This window comes from Bufo gargarizans, chromosome 3, assembly GCF_014858855.1.
Source record: "Bufo gargarizans isolate SCDJY-AF-19 chromosome 3, ASM1485885v1, whole genome shotgun sequence".
Taxonomy (NCBI): domain Eukaryota; kingdom Metazoa; phylum Chordata; class Amphibia; order Anura; family Bufonidae; genus Bufo; species Bufo gargarizans.
In genome coordinates this window covers 404144965-404163807 of record NC_058082.1, presented here as the reverse complement: position 1 = coordinate 404163807, position 18843 = coordinate 404144965, and positions in this window count along the sequence as shown.

The following is an 18843-nucleotide window of genomic DNA, read 5'->3' as shown; positions in this document are numbered from 1 at the left end:
GACATAAAGCCATTTTGGGGGTTCAAAACACCATATTTTAATTTGTCTTAATGTTATTGGAAAGTTATTCCGTATGTTAATTGTGTCGATGGCATAAATCCATTTTTGGGGTTCAGAACATAGCATTTTGATCCGTCTTACTGTTATTGGAGATTTAATCAGTCTGTTAATTGTGTCGGTGACTTAAATCCATTTTTGGGAGGGAGGTTGCTGCACTAGTGGGTGGATGTACTGTACACTTTTTTCTACTGCCTGAATAAAGACAAAGAGCTGGAACTTTATTTGCTTTCATATCGGAGATACTCCTCATCTGCATCTATGACACGGAAATCCAATAGTCAATCAGTCTGTTAATTGTCTCAGTGACATAAAGCTATTTGGGGGGCTCAGCACACCGCATTTTCATTCGTCTTACTGTTATAAGAGGTTTAATCAGTCTGTTAATAGTGTCAGTGATATAAAACCATTTTTGGGAAGGAAATACACCTCATCTGCATCTGTGACACGGAAATACAATAGTTAATCAGTCTGTTAATTGTGTCAGTGACATAAAGCCATTTTGGGTTGTCAGAGCACCGCATTTTCATCTGTCTTACTGTTATAGGAGAGTTAATAAATCTGTTAATTGTGTCGGTGACATAAAGCCATTTTGAGGGTTCAGAACACAGCATTTTAATCTGGTTTACTGTTATAGCAGATTTAATCAGTCAGTAAATTATGTCGATTAAAATAAAGCCTTTTTTTGAGGGGGAGATATACCTCATCTCAATCTGTGACATGAAAATGCAATAATCTTTCTGTTAATTCTGTCGGTCACCTTTAGCCATTTTTTGGGGTGCAACACACTTCATGTGCACCTGTGACATAGAAATACAATTGTTCGTCTGACATCCAATTTGGTGTGTGACCGTCAAAAAAATGAGGAGAGCATAAATACGGGATGTGGCCACGGTGCTGCTGGTGTTGGTGGAGCTCCTGCTCTAGGGAGAGGACGTTGTCGATCTGTGACAGCTGTGCACACAAATGAAACACCTTCCTATGGTGCACGCAGGCAACAGGATGTTCTGCATCATTTTGTAGGCGCAAATACCACTGTACGAATGGTGAGGCCAAAACAAGTAGAGGCTGTACCAAATTAGATCGCTGACAGTGTCTCCAGTTCCTTCACATTGTCTCACACCCAGTCCCCTGCTGAAAGTGCAGAGTTGGCACTAGCAACCCATGGGCATCCGTCCTCCACCCCAACCCCTTGCACATTAGCCAAGCAGTCTGAGCCCCAAGTCATGCAACAGTCACTTATGCTTTTTGATGCCTCTTTTGGGTAAGTTTCTGTGGTCCATCCACTTAGCCCTGCCCCAGAAGTGGAAGGGATTAAGTTCACTGATGCCCAACCACTTATTTTTGAGGATGAGGACGTGGGAGTACTGCCGCAGCGCATCATGATGATGAAACATAGGTGTCAATTGCTGCAGCTTTCTGCACTATGCAGACCGGCAAGGAGGGCAGGAGTAAGGAGTGGGTGGCAGATGACGTGGAGGATGATTCGTTTCTAGAACTCACATGGCATCCAGGTCATCTGTGTGACGTGTGCAGTTCGGAGGAAGAGGTCACGTAGCACCAACCGCACAGCAAAAGACGGAGCAGCAGTGCTCGAGTCCTGCAGGAACGCGTGGGAACGAAGTTCCTGCACTTTTGTTCATAGCAGGAACACCGTTCCTTTTCAGGGCAAAAGGACCAGGAAGTGGTGAAGGCTTTGTACTCACCGCTTCCTGGTCCTCTGTAGGTAACGCACTTGAAGTTAAAATATACCATCGGATTGGAGAAAACTCCGATCCGATGCTATATTTAAAATCCGAGACATTACCATGGTGATGGGGATGCCCGGATGCTGCATCATTGGCGGGTAGACTTGCGCCCTCCCCCCGCCCTTCCCAGTATTAAAAATCATTAGTGGGCAGTGCACCCCCCGGCCCCTCCCCATCATTGGTGGAAGCGGCAGTTTTGATCGGAGTCCCAGAAGTGTAACACTGCCCACCAATGATTACCGGGGAAGGGGGTAGGGCACACTGCCCACCAATGATTTTAATACCGAGGGGGGGTAGAGCGCCCTGCCCACCAATGATTCTTTTAATACTGGGGAAGGGAAGAGGGAGGGTGCACTGCCCACCAGTGATTTCAATTCCTGGGGGGGGGGAGGGCGCACTGCCCACCAATGTTTTTAATCCCGGGGAGGACGCACTGGGGGCTGATGGAAAGGCACTGGGGGCTGATGGAGAGGCACTGGGGGCTGGTAAGAGGCACTGGGAGCCAATGTATAGGCACTGGGGGCTGGTAAAAGGCACTGGGGGCTGGTGAGAGGCACTTGGGGCTGATGGAGAGGCACTGGGGACTGATAGAGAGGCACTGGGAAGGGTGAGAGGCTACTGGGGGCTACTATGAGGCTACTGAGGGCTGTTATGAGGCTACTGGGGGCTGCTATAAGGCTACTGGTTGCTGCTATGAGGCTACTGGGGGCTGCTATGAGGCATGGGGCTCTTATGTGAGGTCTGATTGTGGGGTCATTCATATTGGGGTCTGAACTGAGGTCTCGTCTGAGGTCTTATTAACAATGGGGATTTTATTGGGGCTGTTAGCTGAGGTCTGATTAAAACTGGGGGTCTGACCTGAGGTATAATGAAAAATATATTTTTTCCGGAGCAGCTTGGAGAAAAAAGGCCTCACAGTCTCCCACACTCCCTCTGCCCGGCCAAGCTTGCCAGCACCCCTGAGGCTAAGCCTGCCAACCCCTCTGAGGCCAAGCCACCCAGCACCCCTGAGGCCAAGCCACCCAGCACCCCTGAGGCCAAGCCACCCAGCACCCCTGAGGCCAAGCCAGCCAGCACCCCTGAGGCCAAGCCAGCTAGCACCCCTGAGGCAAAGCCCACCAATGATTACCGGGGAAAGGGGGAGGGCACACTGCCCACCAATGATTTTAATGCCGAGGGGGAAGGTAGGGCGCCCTGCCCACCAATGATTCTTTTAATACTGGGGAAGGAAAGAGGGAGGGTGCACTGCCCACCAATGATTTCAATACCGGGGAGGGCGCACTGCCCACCAATGATTTTAATACCGGGGTGGACACACTGGGGGCTGATGGAAAGGCACTGGGGGCTGATGGAGAGGCACTGGGAGCCAATTTTTAGGTACTGGGGGCTGGTGAGAGGCACTTGGGGCTGATGGAGAGGCACTGGGGGCTGATGGAGAGGCACTGGGAAGGGTGAGAGGCTACTGGGGGGCGGTGAGAGGCTACTAGGGGCTGCTATTAGGCTACTGGGGGCTGTTATGAGGCTACTGGGGGCTGCTATAAGGCTACTGGTTGCTGCTATGAGGCTACTGGGGGCTACTATGAGGCTACTGGGGGATGTTATGAGGCATGGGGCTCTTATGTGAGGTCTGATTGTGGGGTCATTCATATTGGGGTCTGAACTGAGGTGTCATCTGAGGTCTTATTGGGGTCTTATTAACATTGGGGATCTTATTGGGGCTGTTAGCTGAGGTCTGATTAAAATTGGGGGGTCTGACCTGAGGTATAATGAAAAATATTTTTTTTCCGGAGCAGCTTGGAGAAAAAAGGCCTCACAGTCTCCCGCACTCCTTCTGCCTGGCCAAGCTTGCCAGCACCCCTGAGATCAAGCCTGTCAACCCCCTGAGGCCAAGCCACCCAGCACCCCTGAGGCCAAGCCAGCCAGCACCCCTGAGGCCAAGCCAGCCAGCACCCCTGAGGCCAAGCCAGCCAGCACCCCTGAGGCCAAGCCAGCCAGAACCCCTGAAGCCAAGCCAGCCAGCACCCCTGAGGCCAAGCCAGCCAGCACCCCTGAGGCTAAGCCACCCAGCACGCCTGAGTGTTCAGAACTGTAAGTAAATTATATATAAGGGGAGCTTATAATATGAAAGAGACTAATTATGTCTGAACAGACATATTGCGCAAATTCCATTTTTTTGTTTACGTTTTATGTTGCACTAAATTTTCTGAGGTGTCGGGGTGACAGTGGATCTTGGGTGAGTCCCCACACTTTTTTTCCCAGGGTGCAAAAGCAGAGAAACCTGCCTCTAGACAGTATGTCTGCTACTGCCCACCCCATTGAAGAACAGAGCACACCAAAGCCAGCTCAAAGGAGTTCCATGGCATGACAATTCTTCAGGCAATGTCCTGACGACAAGGCATGGGTGGTTTGCATGTTGTGCAGTCAGAGCCTGAGGCAAGATATAAATGTTCTAAACCAGAGCACCAACTGCATGATCAGGCATCTAACTGCAAAACATGAGATGCAGGGGAGTAGACACTAGGGTTGAGCGTACTGAACTTTAGGATTTTTGGACCTTGGACCCGAACCTGAACTTTTCAGTAAAAGTTTGAGTTCGGGTTCAAATTCAGCGAGTTAATGGTGCTTTTTGAAAGGATGCAGAGCAGCCAATCAACAAGCGTTTAACTCTTGTGCCCTTAGAAGCCATCACAGCCATGCCTACTAATAGCATGGCTGTGATTGGCCAGTGCAGCATGTGACCCAGCCTCTATATAAGCTGGAGTCACGTAGTGCTGCACATCACTCTGCTCTTATTAGTGTAGGGATAGGATGCTGCTGCTGTGAAGGAGAGAATAGTAAAGATGAAAACTGCATATTAACTTGTTTTGTGAGTGCAGTGCACAATTTTTTTACCCTGCTCTGAGCCCAGCGACACAGAAAAATAACTTTTATCCGTCTGTTAGTTAGGTGGGCGTCGGCGGCCATTTTATGCAAGTTCAGTGCACCAGCAAAGCATATTTGCATTTGTGACTAATGCAAGGTTTAAATACTGCAGTTATATTCAGGAATTTAAAAAAACACCCGATTTTTGCAAGAAAATAAATTGTGGGTCCTTTGCTGAATTTGTGACAGTCAAATACAAACTTTAAATATTGCAGTTATATTCTGGGTTAAAAAAAAAACACCAATTTTTTGCAAAACCCTACATCTGAGGCCTTTGCTGCATTTGTCACAGTGAAATACAAGTTTTAAATACTGAGATTATATTCTGGGTTTAAAAAAACTGCCACTTTTTGCAAGGTCCTACATCTGGGGCCTTTGCTGCATTTGTCACAGTGAAAAACAAGCTTGAAATACTGCAATTGTATTCTGGGTTTAAAAAAACACCCTTTTTTTTGCAAGACCTTACATCTGGGGACTTTGCTACTTTTGTCACAGTGAAATACAAGCTTCAAAAACTGCAATTATATTCTAGGTTTTTAAAAAAACACCCATTTTTTTGCAATACCCTACATCTGGGGCCTTTGCTGCATTTGTCACAGTGAAATACAAGCGTTAGATAGTCCTGTTATATTCTGATATTAAAAAAACCCCACCTTTTTTGGGCAAGATAATACGAACCGGATTCCAAAAATGTTGGGACACTATACAAATCGTGAATAAATACTGAATGCAATGATGTGGAGGTGCCAACTTCTAATATTTTATTCAGAATAGAACATAAATCACGAAACAAAAGTTTAAACTGAGAAAATGTACCATTTTAAGGGAAAAATATGTTGAATCAGAATTTCATGGTGTCAACAAATCCCCAAAAAGTTGGGACAAGGCCATTTTCACCACTGTGTGGCATCTCCCCTTCTTCTTACAACACTCAACAGACGTCTGGGGACTGAAGAGACCAGTTTCTTAAGTTTAGAAATAGGAATGCTCTCCCATTCTTGTCTAATACAGGCCTCTAACTGTTCAATCGTCTTGGGCCTTCTTTGTTGCACCTTCCTCTTTATGATGCGCCAAATGTTCTCTATAGATGAAAGATCTGGACTGCAGACTGGCCATTTCAGTACCCGGATCCTTCTCCTACGCAGCCATGATGTTGTGATTGATGCAGAATGTGGTCTGGCATTATCTTGTTGTAAAATGCAGGGTCTTCCCTGAAAGAGATGACGTCTGGATGGGAGCATATGTTGTTCTAGAACCTGAATATATTTTTCTGCATTGATGGTGCATTTCCAGACATGCAAGCTGCCCATGCCACACGCACTCATGCAACCCCATACCATCAGAGAGGCAGGCTTCTGAACTGAGCGTTGATAACAACTTGGGTTGTCCTTGTCCTCTTTGGTCCGGATGACATGGTGTCCCAGATTTCCAAAAAGAACTTTGAATCTTGACTCGTCTGACCACAGAACAGTCTTCCATTTTGCCTGAGCTTGTGGATCTTGCTTAGAAATGGCTTCTTCTTTGCACTGTAGAGTGCCTCATAGAACTGGAGGAATGTCCCTGTGCTGCCATTCTGTGAGCCCATTCTGTGATTTCCTGAGCCCATTCTGTGATTTCCTTTACAGTAGCATTCCTGTTTGTGGTGCAGTGTCGTTTAGGGGCCCAGAGATCACGGCATCCAGTATGGTTTTACGGCCTTGACCCTTACGCACAGAGATTGTTCCAGATTCTCTGAATCTTCGGATGATGTTATGCACAGTTGATGATGATAGATGCAATTTTTCGCTGGGTAACACCTTTCTGATATTGCTCCACTATCTTTCTGCGCAACATTGTGGGAATTGGTGATCCTCTACCCATCTTGGCTTCTGAGAGACACTGCCACTCTGAGAAGCTCTTTTTATACCCCATCATGTTGCCAATTGACCTAATTAGTGTTAATTGGTCTTCCAGCTCTTCGTTATGCTCAAATTTACTCTTTCCAGCCTCTTATTGCTACTTGTCCCAACTTTTTTGGGATTTGTTGACACCGTGAAATTTTGAATCAACGTATTTTTCCTTTAAAATTATACATTTACTCCGATTAAACGTTTGATCTGTCATCTACGTTCTATTACAAATAAAATATTGACATTTGCCATCTCCACATCATTGCATTCAGTTTTTATTCACGATTTGTATAGTGTCCCAACTTTTTGGGAATCCGGTTTGTAAATTTGTGGCCTTTGCTGCATTTCTAACAGACAAATACAAGCGTGATATACTGCTGTTATATTTTGGTACAAAAAAAACACCCATTTTGGGCAACATAATACATTTGTGGCCTTTGTTGCATTTGTGACAGTCAAATACAAAGTTTGAATACTGCAGTTATATTCTTGGTTAAAAAAACACCAATTTTTTGCAATACGCTACATCTGGTGCCTTTGCTGCATTTGTCACAGTCGAATACAAGCTTGAAATCCTGCAATTTTATTCTGGGTTTAAAAAAACACCCATTTTTTAAAAGACCCTACATCTGGGGCCTTTGCTGCATTAATGACAGTCAAATACAAGCGTAAGATGCTGCAATTATATTCTGGTATTAAAAAAAAACACCCATTTTGGGAAAGATAATACATTTGCGGCCTTTGCTGCATTTCTGACAGTCCAATACAAGCGTGATATATCGCTGTTATATTCTGGTATTTAAATAAAATAAAAACTCCCTTTGTGGGCAAGATAATACATTTGTGACAGTCAAATACAAAGTTTAAATACTGCAGTTATATTCTTGGTTTAAAATAACACCTATTTTTTGCACGACCCTACATCTGGTGCCTTTGCTGCATTTGTCACAATGAAATACAAGCTTGAAATACTGCAATTATATTCTGGGTTTTTAAAAAATACACATTTTGGGTAATAGCCTACATCTGGGGCCTTTGCTGCATTTGTCACAGTGAAATACGGGTTGGAAATACTGCAATTATATTCTGGGTTTTTAAAAAAAAAACTCATTTTTTTGCAAGACCCTACATCTGGGGCCTTTGCTGCATTTCTGACAGTCAAATACAAGCATTAGATACTTCTGTTATATTCTGGTATTAACAAAAACACTCATTTCGGTCAAGATAATACATTTGCGGCCTTTGCTGCATTTCTGACAGTCCAATACAAGCGTGGTATACCGCTGTTATATCTGGTATTTAAAAAAAAAACACCCATTGTGGACAAGATAATACATTTGTGGCCTTTGTTGTATTTGTGACAGTTAAATACAAAGTTTAAATATTGCAGTTATATTCTTGGTTTAAAAAAAAAACTATTTTTTACAAGACCCTACATCTGATGTCTTTGCTGCATTTGTCACTGTGAAATACAAGCTTGAAATATTGCAATTATACTCTGGGGAAAATAAAATAAACTTTTTTTGGAAGACCCTACATCTGGGGCCTTTGCTGCATTTCTCACAGTCAAATACTAGCGTTAGATAATGCTGTTATATTCTAGTTTAAAAAAAAAAAAAAAAAAACATTTTGGGCAATCCCCTACATCTGAGGCCTTTGCTGCATTTGTTACAGTGAAATACAAGCCTGAAATACTGCAATTATATTCTGGGTTTTAAAAAAAAAACTATTTTTTTTTTTTGCAAGACCCTACATCTGGGGCCTTTGCTGCATTCTGTTATATTCTGGTATTAACCCCTTAAGGACACAGGGCGTACAGGTACGCCCTTGTGCCCTGGTACTTAAGGACACAGGGCGTACATGTACGCCCTGTGCATTTTCGATCACTGCCGTGCGGCTGGCAGTGATCAGAACCCGGCGCCTGCTCAAATCATTGAGCAGGCACCTAGGCTAAATGCGCGGGGGGGTCCTGTGACCCCCCCATGTCGGCGATCGCGGCAAACCGCAGGTCAATTCAGACCTGCGGTTTGCTGCGATTTCTGCAGTTTCTGATCCCCGCGGTCCCTGACCGTGGGGATCAGAAACTTTAGGATTAAAAATGGTTTCCTGTATCCCTCCCCCCTGCACCCCTGAGTTGTTCGAGCACGGTGGGAGGTGCAGGGGGAGGGTTGCTGGCACCCTGGTATAAACGGCTGACATCGGTGATGCGATGTCAGCCGTTTAACCCTTTCCATACAGCGGTCCGTATGGACCGCTGTATGGAAAAGGTTAACAGTAAGAGGGAGCTCCCTCCCTCTCCGATCGGGGGGCTGCTATGCCTTTGCAGTCCCCCGAATGGAGAGGGAGAGAGCTTTCAGGCAGCCCCCCAAGCCCCGTCCTTACCCTTCCCAGTCTGCGCAGTTCTGGCCACTACTGAGCAGACGGGGAAGGTTCCCATGGCAACAGGACGCCTTCTCAGGCGTCCTGCTGTCCATGGTTCTGAACAGATCTGTGCTGAAAGCATAGATCTGTTCAGACAAAGTGTAAGTAAAATACAGTACAGTACAATATATATTGTACTGTACTGTATTATGCAGACATCAGACCCACTGGATCTTCAAGAACCAAGTGGGTCTGGGTCAAAAAAAAAGTGAAAAAAGTGAAAAATAAAGTAAAAATCAAAAAACACATTTATCACTGATTAAAATAATAAATAAATTCCCTACACATGTTTGGTATCGCCGCGTCCATAACGACCTGATCTATAAAACGGTAATGTTACTTTACCCGAACGGTGAACGCCATAAAATAAAAAATTAAAAACTATGATGAAATTGGAATTTTGCCCACCTTACTTCCCAAAAAAGGTAATAAAAGTGATCAAATAATAAAATAAAAGTCGCATCTACGCCAAAATTGTAACAATCAAACCGTTATCTCATCCCGCAAAAATCATACCCTACCCATGATAATCGCCCAAAAACTGAAAAAGTTATGGCTCTTAGACTATGGAAACACTAAAACATGATTTCTTTTGTTTCAAAAATGAAATCATTGTGTAAAACTTACCTAAATAAAAAAAAAGTATACATATTAGGTATCGCCGCGTCCGTATTGACCGGCTCTATAAAAATATCACATGACCTAACCCCTCAGATGACCACCGTAAAAAAATAAAAATAAAAACGGTGTAAAAAAAGCCATTTTTTGTCATCTTCCGTCACAAAAAGTGTAATAGCAAGCAATCAAAAAGTCATGTGCACCCCAAAATAGTGCCAATCAAACCGTCATCTCATCCCACAAAAAATAAGACCCTACATAAGATAATCGCCCAAAAATTTAAAAAACTAGGGCTCTTAGACTATGGAGACACTAAAACATTTTTTTTGTTTTAAAAATGAAATTATTGTGTAAAACGTACATAAATAAAAAAAATTGTATACATATTGGGTATCACCGCGTCCGTGACAACCTGCTCTATAAAATTACCACATGATCTAACCTGTCAGATGAATGGTGTAAATAACAAAAAAAAAAAACGGTGCCAAAAAAGCTATTTCTTGTTACCTTGCCGCACAAAAAGTGTAATATAGAGCAACCAAAAATCATATGTACCCTAAACTTGTACCAACAAAACTGCCACCCTATCCCGTAGTTTCTAAAATGGGGTCACTTTTTTGGAGTTTCTACTCTAGGGGTGCATCAGGGGGCTTCAAATGGGACATGGTGTCAAAAAAACCAGTCCAGCAAAATCTGCCTTCCAAAAACCGTATGGCATTCCTTTCCTTCTGCGCCCTGCCGTGTGACCGTACAGCGGTTTACGACCACATATGGGGTGTTTCTGTAAACTACAGAATTAGGGCCATGAATAATGAGTTTTGTTTGGCTGTTAACCCTTGCTTTGTAACTGGAAAAAAAATATTAAAATGGAAAATCTGCCAAAAAAGTGAAATTTTGAAATTGTATCTCTATTTTCCATTAAATCTTGTGCAACACCTAAAGGGTTAACAAAGTTTGTAAAATCAGTTTTGTATACCTTGAGGGGTGTAGTTTCTTAGATGGGGTTACTTTTTTGGAGTTTCTACTCTAGGGGTGCATCAGGGGGGCTTCAAATGGGACATGGTGTCAAAAAAACTGTCCAGCAAAACATGCCTTCCAAAAACCAAACGGCGCACCTTTCACTCTACGCCCCGCTGTGTGGCCGTACAGTAGTTTACGGCCACATATGGCGTGTTTCTGTAAACGGCAGAGTCAGGGCAATAAAGATACAGTCTTGTTTGGCTGTTAACCCTTGCTTTGTTAGTGGAAAAAATGGGTTAAAATGGAAAATTAGGCAAAAAAATTAAATTCTCAAATTTCATCCCCATTTGCCAATAACTCTTGTGCAACACCTAAAGGGTTAACAAAGTTTGTAAAATCAGTTTTGAATACCTTGAGGGGTGTAGTTTCTTAGATGGGGTCACTTTTATGGAGTTTCTACTCTAGGGGTGCATCAGGGGGCTTCAAATGGGACATGGTGTCAAAAAACCAGTCCAGCAAAACCTGCCTTCCAAAAACCAAACGGCGCACCTTTCACTCTACGCCCCGCTGTGTGGCCGTACAGTAGTTTACGGCCACATATGGCGTGTTTCTGTAAACGGCAGAGTCAGGGCAATAAAGATACAGTCTTGTTTGGCTGTTAACCCTTGCTTTGTTAGTGGAAAAAATTGGTTAAAATGGAAAATTAGGCAATAAAATGAAATTCTCAAATTTCATCCCCATTTGCCAATAACTCTTGTGCAACACCTAAAGGGTTAACAAAGTTTGTAAAATCAGTTTTGAATACCTTGAGGGGTGTAGTTTATAGAATGGGGTCATTTTTGGGTGGTTTCTATTATGTAAGCCTCGCAAAGTGACTTCAGAGCTGTAGTGGTCCCTAAAAATTGGGTTTTTGTAAATTTCTGAAAAATTTCAAGATTTGCTTCTAAACTTCTAAGCCTTGTAACATCCCCAAAAAATAAAATATCATTCCCAAAATAATTCAAACATGAAGTAGACATATGGGCAATGTAAAGTCATCACAATTTTTAAGGGTATTACTATGTATTACAGAAGTAGAGAAACTGAAACTTTGAAATTTGCTAATTTTTCAAAATTTTTGGTAAATTTGACATTTTTTTATGCAAAAAAAATTTTTTTTTTTAACTTTATTTTACCAGTGTCATGAAGTACAATATGTGACGAAAAAACAATCTCAGAATGGCCTGGATAAGTCAAAGCGTTTTAAAGTTATCATCACTTAAAGTGACACTAGTCAGATTTTCAAAAAATGGCCTGGTCCTAAGGTGTAAAAAGGCTGTGTCCCTAAGGGGTTAAAAAAACACCCATTTTGGGCAAAATAATGAATTTGTTGCCTTTGCTGCATTTGTTACAGTCAAATGCAAAGTTTAAATACTACAGTTATATTCTTGGCTAAAAAAAGACCAATTGTATGCAAGACCCTCTATCTGGGGCATTTGCTGCATTTGTAACAGTCAAATACAAGCATTAGATACTGCTGTTATATTCTGGTTTAAAAAAAAAACACCCATTTTGGGCAAAACCCTACATCTGGGCCCTTTGCTGCATTTGTCACAGTCAAAAACAACCAGTCAATGCTGCAGTTACATTGTTGGTTGACAAATTAACATTTGTTGTGACTGTGAAGTATTTGTAGAAAATTTGCCTGTCACACTTTGTTTGACCTTAAGAAATTTTTCCTCTTTATGACACCGGCACTGCCTTACTCTCAGTGAACTTAATTGTTGACTATTGGTGGTTACATTGTCGCCTGACATAAACCATGGTGGGTGAATGTAAAGAATAAGGAGAGCGTCAAATAAGGGATGTGGCCCCGGTCGTGGTGCTGCTGGTGGAGCTTCTGTTGCAGGGAGAGGATGTGGTCGATCTGTAGCAGCTACACACACAAGTGAAACACCTTCCTCAGGTGTGAGTAGGCGACAGAACGCTCAGCGTTATTTGGTAGGGCCGAATGCGGCTCTACGAATGGTGAGGCCAAAACAAGTAGAGGCGATATTAGACTGGGTGGCTGACAGTGCCTCCAGTTCCTTCACATTGTCTCCAACCCAGTCTCCTGCTGAAAGATTTGAGTTGGCACCTGCAGCTCATGTCCATCAGTCCTTCACCTCAACCAATTGCAAATCAGACAAGCAGTCTGAGCCCCAAGTCACCAAGCAGTTTCTTCTGCTTTTTGATGATTCTGCTAGCAGGGCTTCCCAGGGCCAACCAGCCCTGCCCTAGAAGTGGAAGAGATGATGAACAGCCACTTATGTTTCAGGATGAGTATATGGGAGGACCACCGCAGCACGTCTCGGATGATGACGAAGCACAGGTGCCAACTGTTGTGGCTTTCTGCAGTGTGCAGACCGACAAGGAGGGCAGGGGACAAAACTGGGTGGAAGATGATGTTGAGGATGATGAGATACTAGACCCCACATGAAATCAAGGTCATGCGAGTGAGAGTGACCTGTCTAGTTCGGAGGAAAAGGCGGTTGCCGCACAGAGGCAACAGCACAGCTAAAGACGGAGCAGGGTGCAAAAGCGTCTGTTACATTCTTAGGTGACATTTTACAATTTTTGCCAAGAATAAACCACTGCTCTGTATAGGTGACAGGGACCTAATTTTTGCAAAATCGTCTGTTCAACATGGAATCCACATAGCCCTGCCCCAGAAGTGGAAGAGATTGAGTGCATCGATGCCTGACCACTTATGTTTTAAGATGAGAACATGGGAGGACCACGACAGCACTTCTTGGATGATGACGAAACACAGGTGCCAACTGCTATGGCTTTCTGCAGTGTGCAGACTGACAAGGAGGGCAGGGGTGAAGACTGGGTGGAAGATGATGTGGAGGACGATGAGGGTCTCGACCCCACATGGAATCAAGGTCCTGAGAGTGACCTGTGTAGTTCAAAGGAAGAGGCGGTGGTCGCACAGAGCCACTAGCACAGAAAAAGAGGGAGCAGGGTGCAAAAGCAAAGCGGCCGTCCCCTAGACAGTACGCCTGCTACTGCCCACCTCCGCAAAGCACACCAAAGGCAGCTCCAAGGAGTTCCCTGGTGTGGCAGTTCTTCAGACAATGTGCTGATGACAAGACACGAGTGGTTTACACGCTTTGCATTCAGAGCCTGAAGCGAGGCATACACGTTCTCAACCTGAGCACAACCTGCATGACCAGGCATCTAAGTGCAAAGCATGAGCTGCGTGGAGTAGACACCTCAAAAACAAAGAAAGATCTCTGGCTCCTCCTGCTTTCTCTTCTGCGGCAGTCTGAGGATTGTAGGGCACTTCTCTTTGCCTCCTGCTGCTTATTCATCCTACTCTGCTTCCTCATCCTCTACCGCCTCCTCATCCGGTCAGCATAACACCTTCACCACCAACTTCAGCACAGCCAGGGGTAAACGACAGCAGGCAGTTTTAAAACTTATCTATTTGGGGGACAAACCCCACACCGTGCAGGAGCTGTGTATGGGCCTTGAACAACAGACTGATGAGTGGTTGGTGCCAGTGAGCCTCAAGTCTGGCCTGGTGGTGTGCGATAATGGGCAAAATCTTGTAGCAGCTCTGGGACTAGCTGGTTTGATGCACATACCTTGCCTGGCGCATGTGCTGAATTTGGTGGTGCAGAGGTTCCTTAAAAATTCCCCCGATATGTCAGAGCTGCTACATAAAGTGCGGGCCATCTGTGCTCACTTTCAGCGTTCTCACCCTGCTGCTGCTCGCCTGTCAGTGCTGCAGTGTAACTACGGCCTTCTGGCTAACCGCCTCAAATGCAACGTTCCCACAAGGTGGAACTCCACCTTGCACATGCTGGCTAAACTGTGCAAGCAACAGCAGGTGATAGTCAATTTTCAGCTGCAGCACGCATGGGTGAGTTGCTCTGCGGAACAGCACCACTTCACCACCAATGACTAGGCCTCCATGCGAGACCTGTGTGCCTTATTGCGCTGTTTCGAGTATTCCACCAACATGGTCTATGCCTCCTTGAAAAAATGCTTCAGGCAATGATGGAAGAGGATGTGGCACAGAAGGAGGAAGAGGGATCATTTCATAGGGTTTCTGGCAAGTCATTCACAAGTGGTTTTGAAGGTGGGTTCCTGCACCCACAAATGCCAGGGCACAGTTCTGGAGGATGATGAGGAGGAGGAGATGGAGGAGGAGGAACTGTGTTCACAGCAGGGTGGCACCCAAACCAGCTCATGGCCATCACTGGTGTGTTGCTGGGGGGATACAGAGGACACATACAATACACCTCCCAAAGAGGACAGCTTGTCGTTGCCTCTGGGCAGCCTTGCACACATGAGCGATTACATGCTGCAGTGTCTCCACAACGACCGCCGAGTTGCCCACATTCTAACTTGTGCTGATTACTAGGTGGCCACGCTGCTGTATCCCCGTTAATATCCCTCCTTAATTCGGTCACTAGAGCGTGATCGGAAGATGCATGAGCACAAGTGTAGACACGCTGCTGAGCATTCCCACCTGATAATGGGGGCACAGTGTTAGCACAAGGCGAAGGCAGAGGAGGAGGAAGAGGTCTCCAATGCAGCTGGGGAACCACCAGTACCTCAGAAGGCAGGGTTAGCATGGCCGAAATGTGGAATAGCTTTGTCAGCATGCCAAAACAACCAGCACCACCAGCTGATATGGAACGTCTTAGCGGGAGGCAGCATTTTAGCAACATGGTGGAGCAGTATGTGTGCATACGCCTACATGTACTGACTGATAGGTCTGCCCCCTTCAACTTATGGGTCTAAAAATTGAGCACATGGCCTGAGCTTGCCCTTTACGCCTTGGAGGTGCTGTCATGCCCTGCAGCCAGTGTATTGTCTGAACATGTGTTTATCACGGCAGGGGGCGTTATAACAGACAAGTGCAGCCGACTTTCCTCAGCCAATGTGAACAAGCTCACATTCATGAAAATGAACCAAGCATGGATCCCACAGGACTTGTCCGTACCTTGTGCAGAATAGACATGCATACCAGCCTTACCCAGCCATTGTTATACTACAGCGCAATTGCTCATTGTTTTATTTTATTTTTATTTCCCACTCTTTTGGGATGTACCTAATAAAAAAAAATATATATATATACATAAAAAAAAAAAAAACTGTGTTGGCTACCTCTTCCTACTCCACCACCACTAACACCTACACAGCTATGTCCACCGCCTCCTCAACCTCCTACTCCATATGGACCTCCACTTCATAGATCAAGATTATTTTATAAATTTTTTTTGCAAATTTTATTTTATTTTAAGTCATTTCACTAATTTGTCTGATACATTGTTGGGTTTCATATCCCAAATTTTTAGTTGTGATATACCCCTGCTCTACCTAGTGGACATGTTAAAAAATTTCACTAATTTGTCTGTTACATTGTCCGGTGAAATTCACCAATTTTTGGCTTTGATATACCTCTGCACTACCTAGTGGACAAGGAAATACATTTTACTAATTCGTCTGTTAAAATGTTGGGTGACAAATGCTCATCTTTTGCGCTAGAAAGTACATTTGCGACCTACACTCCATTTAGGACAGTACGAATCAGGTGAGGCAAGAACAAGTACAGTCTATAGTAGATTGGGGGGCTGACACAGTTCCTTTGCATTGTCTCCCAACCAGTCCCCTGCTGAAAGTCCTAGTTGGCACCTACAGCCCATGGCCATCTGTCCTTCAACTCACCCCCTTGCAAAACAGGCAAGCAGTCTGAGTCCCAAGTCATGCAACAGTCTCTTCTGCTTTTTGATGACTCTGTTGGTAGGGTTTCCATGGACCATCCACATAGCCCTGCACCAGAAGTGGAAGATATTGAGTGCACTGATGCCGCACCACTTATGTTTCAAGATGATGACATTGGAAGACCACCGCAGCACGTCTCGGATGATCACAAAACACAGGTGCCAACTGCTGTGGCTTTCTGCAGTATGCAGACCGACAAGGAGGGCAGGGTTAAAGAGTGGGTGGAAGATGATGTTGAGGATAATGAGATACTAGACCCCACATGGAATCAAGGTCATGCGAGTGACCTGTCTAGTTCGGAGGAAAAGGCGGTTGTCGCACAGAGGCACCAGCAGAGCAAAAGACGGAGCAGGGTGCAAAAGCATCTGTTACATTCTTGGGTGACATTTTTACCATTTTTGCCGTGAATAAACCACTGCTCTGCATAGGTGACAGGGACCTAAATAAAAAAAAAATATCATCTGTTACATTGTCAGGTGACATTTTACCAATTTTGCCGTATACAAACCCCTGCTCTGTATAGGTGACAGGAACCTCATTTTTGTAAAATTGTCTGTTCCATTGGTGGGTGACATTAACCCATTTTTGCCGATGAAAAGCCCCAGCTCTGCATAAGTGACAGGGACTTAAGTTTCTAAAATTTGTCATTAATTGACGCTCGCCACCTCCTTTCATTTGATCCTTCCGCTTTAACAACTTGTCCCACATTTCCGCTCGATCACATTTCAGCCATCGACCTCCTTTGGATGTGGTATCCCTTTCTCACGCTCCCCCTCCGGCATGGAACCCTGATTTGCCACTAACCGTGATCAACATGGTGGGCGCAGAAAAGAACATTGAATGTTTATAGAGAAAATATCCAGTAGGTTTGTGGACGTCACTGGGACGTGCGATGAGGCAGAAGTTATCTAGAGTCAACAAAGCGGCAGCAGGGCCTCTCCTGTCTAACGTTTCCAAATCCAAAATACTTCAGCGACATTACCTATAATTTTTTATTAATCATTCCAATAACAGGGCATCTTAAGAATCCTGTATTGTTATTTATCGTCACTACCTCCCTGAGTCGTGAGTGGGTAATTGTCATGCGCCCCCCCCCCCCCTTTACTTGGAAGCTTCTGTCTCAAAAATTTGTCCCACCCCTCAAAGAAAGAATGTGACAGCAACACCACCACCGTCATGGAGCATCTCCACACTGTCCCATGGAAGCATTCAGCTGTCCATCCCGAAAACATTGGAGAGAAAGAGAAAGTACTCCCCACCCACCTGCAAACCCTGGTCCTGAATGCCAGCATTTCAAAATTCCTGGACTTTGAAATACTGACATTCCATCTGGTGGAGACAGATAGTTTCAAAAACTTTCTGACGGTGGCTGTCCCATGGTATGCGGTTCCCAGCACGAAGAAGTGGCAGAAAAAAATCAGGTGTGTGCTGTGCAACGCCATCAGTGGCAAGGTCCATATAATCATTGATACGTAGACCAGTAAGCACAGGCAGGGACATTATATATGTCCACTGAGTAAATGTAGTGGCAGCTGGGCATGAGGCAGAAAGCGGTTTGGCGCATGTCCTACCGCCAGCGATAATTGCAGGACATTTCTCGGCATATTACTTTTGCTTCCTACTCTGCGTCCTCCTACTGTCCCTCCGCTTACAACTCATCATGTCAGTGCAACACTTTCACTACTAACTTCAACATAGTCAGGTGGAAACCACAACAGGCTCTTCTGAAACTCATATTTTTGAAAGAAAAACCCCACACTGCGCAGGAGCTGTGGACAAGCATAGAAGAACAGACCGATGATAGGTTTGTGCAGCTGAGCCTCAAGCCTGGCCTGGTGGTGTGCAACAATAGGCAAAATATCATAGCAGCTCTAAGCCTAGCTGGTTTGAGTACTCCACTAAAACGGGTACCCTTTTTCATTAAGGAGAGCTCCAGCCGGCGCCATTGACGCCATCTTCAACATTACTATCCAAGGAAGAGGAGGAACAGGGATAATTTCCATGGTTATCAGGCCAGTCGTCCACACGTGGCTCAGAGAGTGGGTTCCTGCACCAACAGCAGCCAGGTACACAACTGTCCAGCCAGGGCACAGTTTTGAAAGATGATGAGGAGTATGGTGGCACCCAAATCAACTCACAGGCATCAATGAAGCGTGGCTGGGTGGATACAGAGGACACAAACAATACACCTCCCACCGAGGACAACTTGTCATTGCCTCTGAGCAGCCTGGAACAAATGAGCGACGACATGCTGCAGTGCCTGCGCAACGACCACCAGTTGGATCCGTTATGCTTGCCTTTAGACTTCTATTATGACGGATGAAGTGGAATGCCTCTTAAAGGTCTCCATTTTGCATTCCATCTGTAACTTCTTTTATATTCCGTTATAAACTAAACCTATGATGGAATACCATAACGCAAATGCGAACCCACCCTAATACGGATGATAATGCCATGTTGTGACCCCC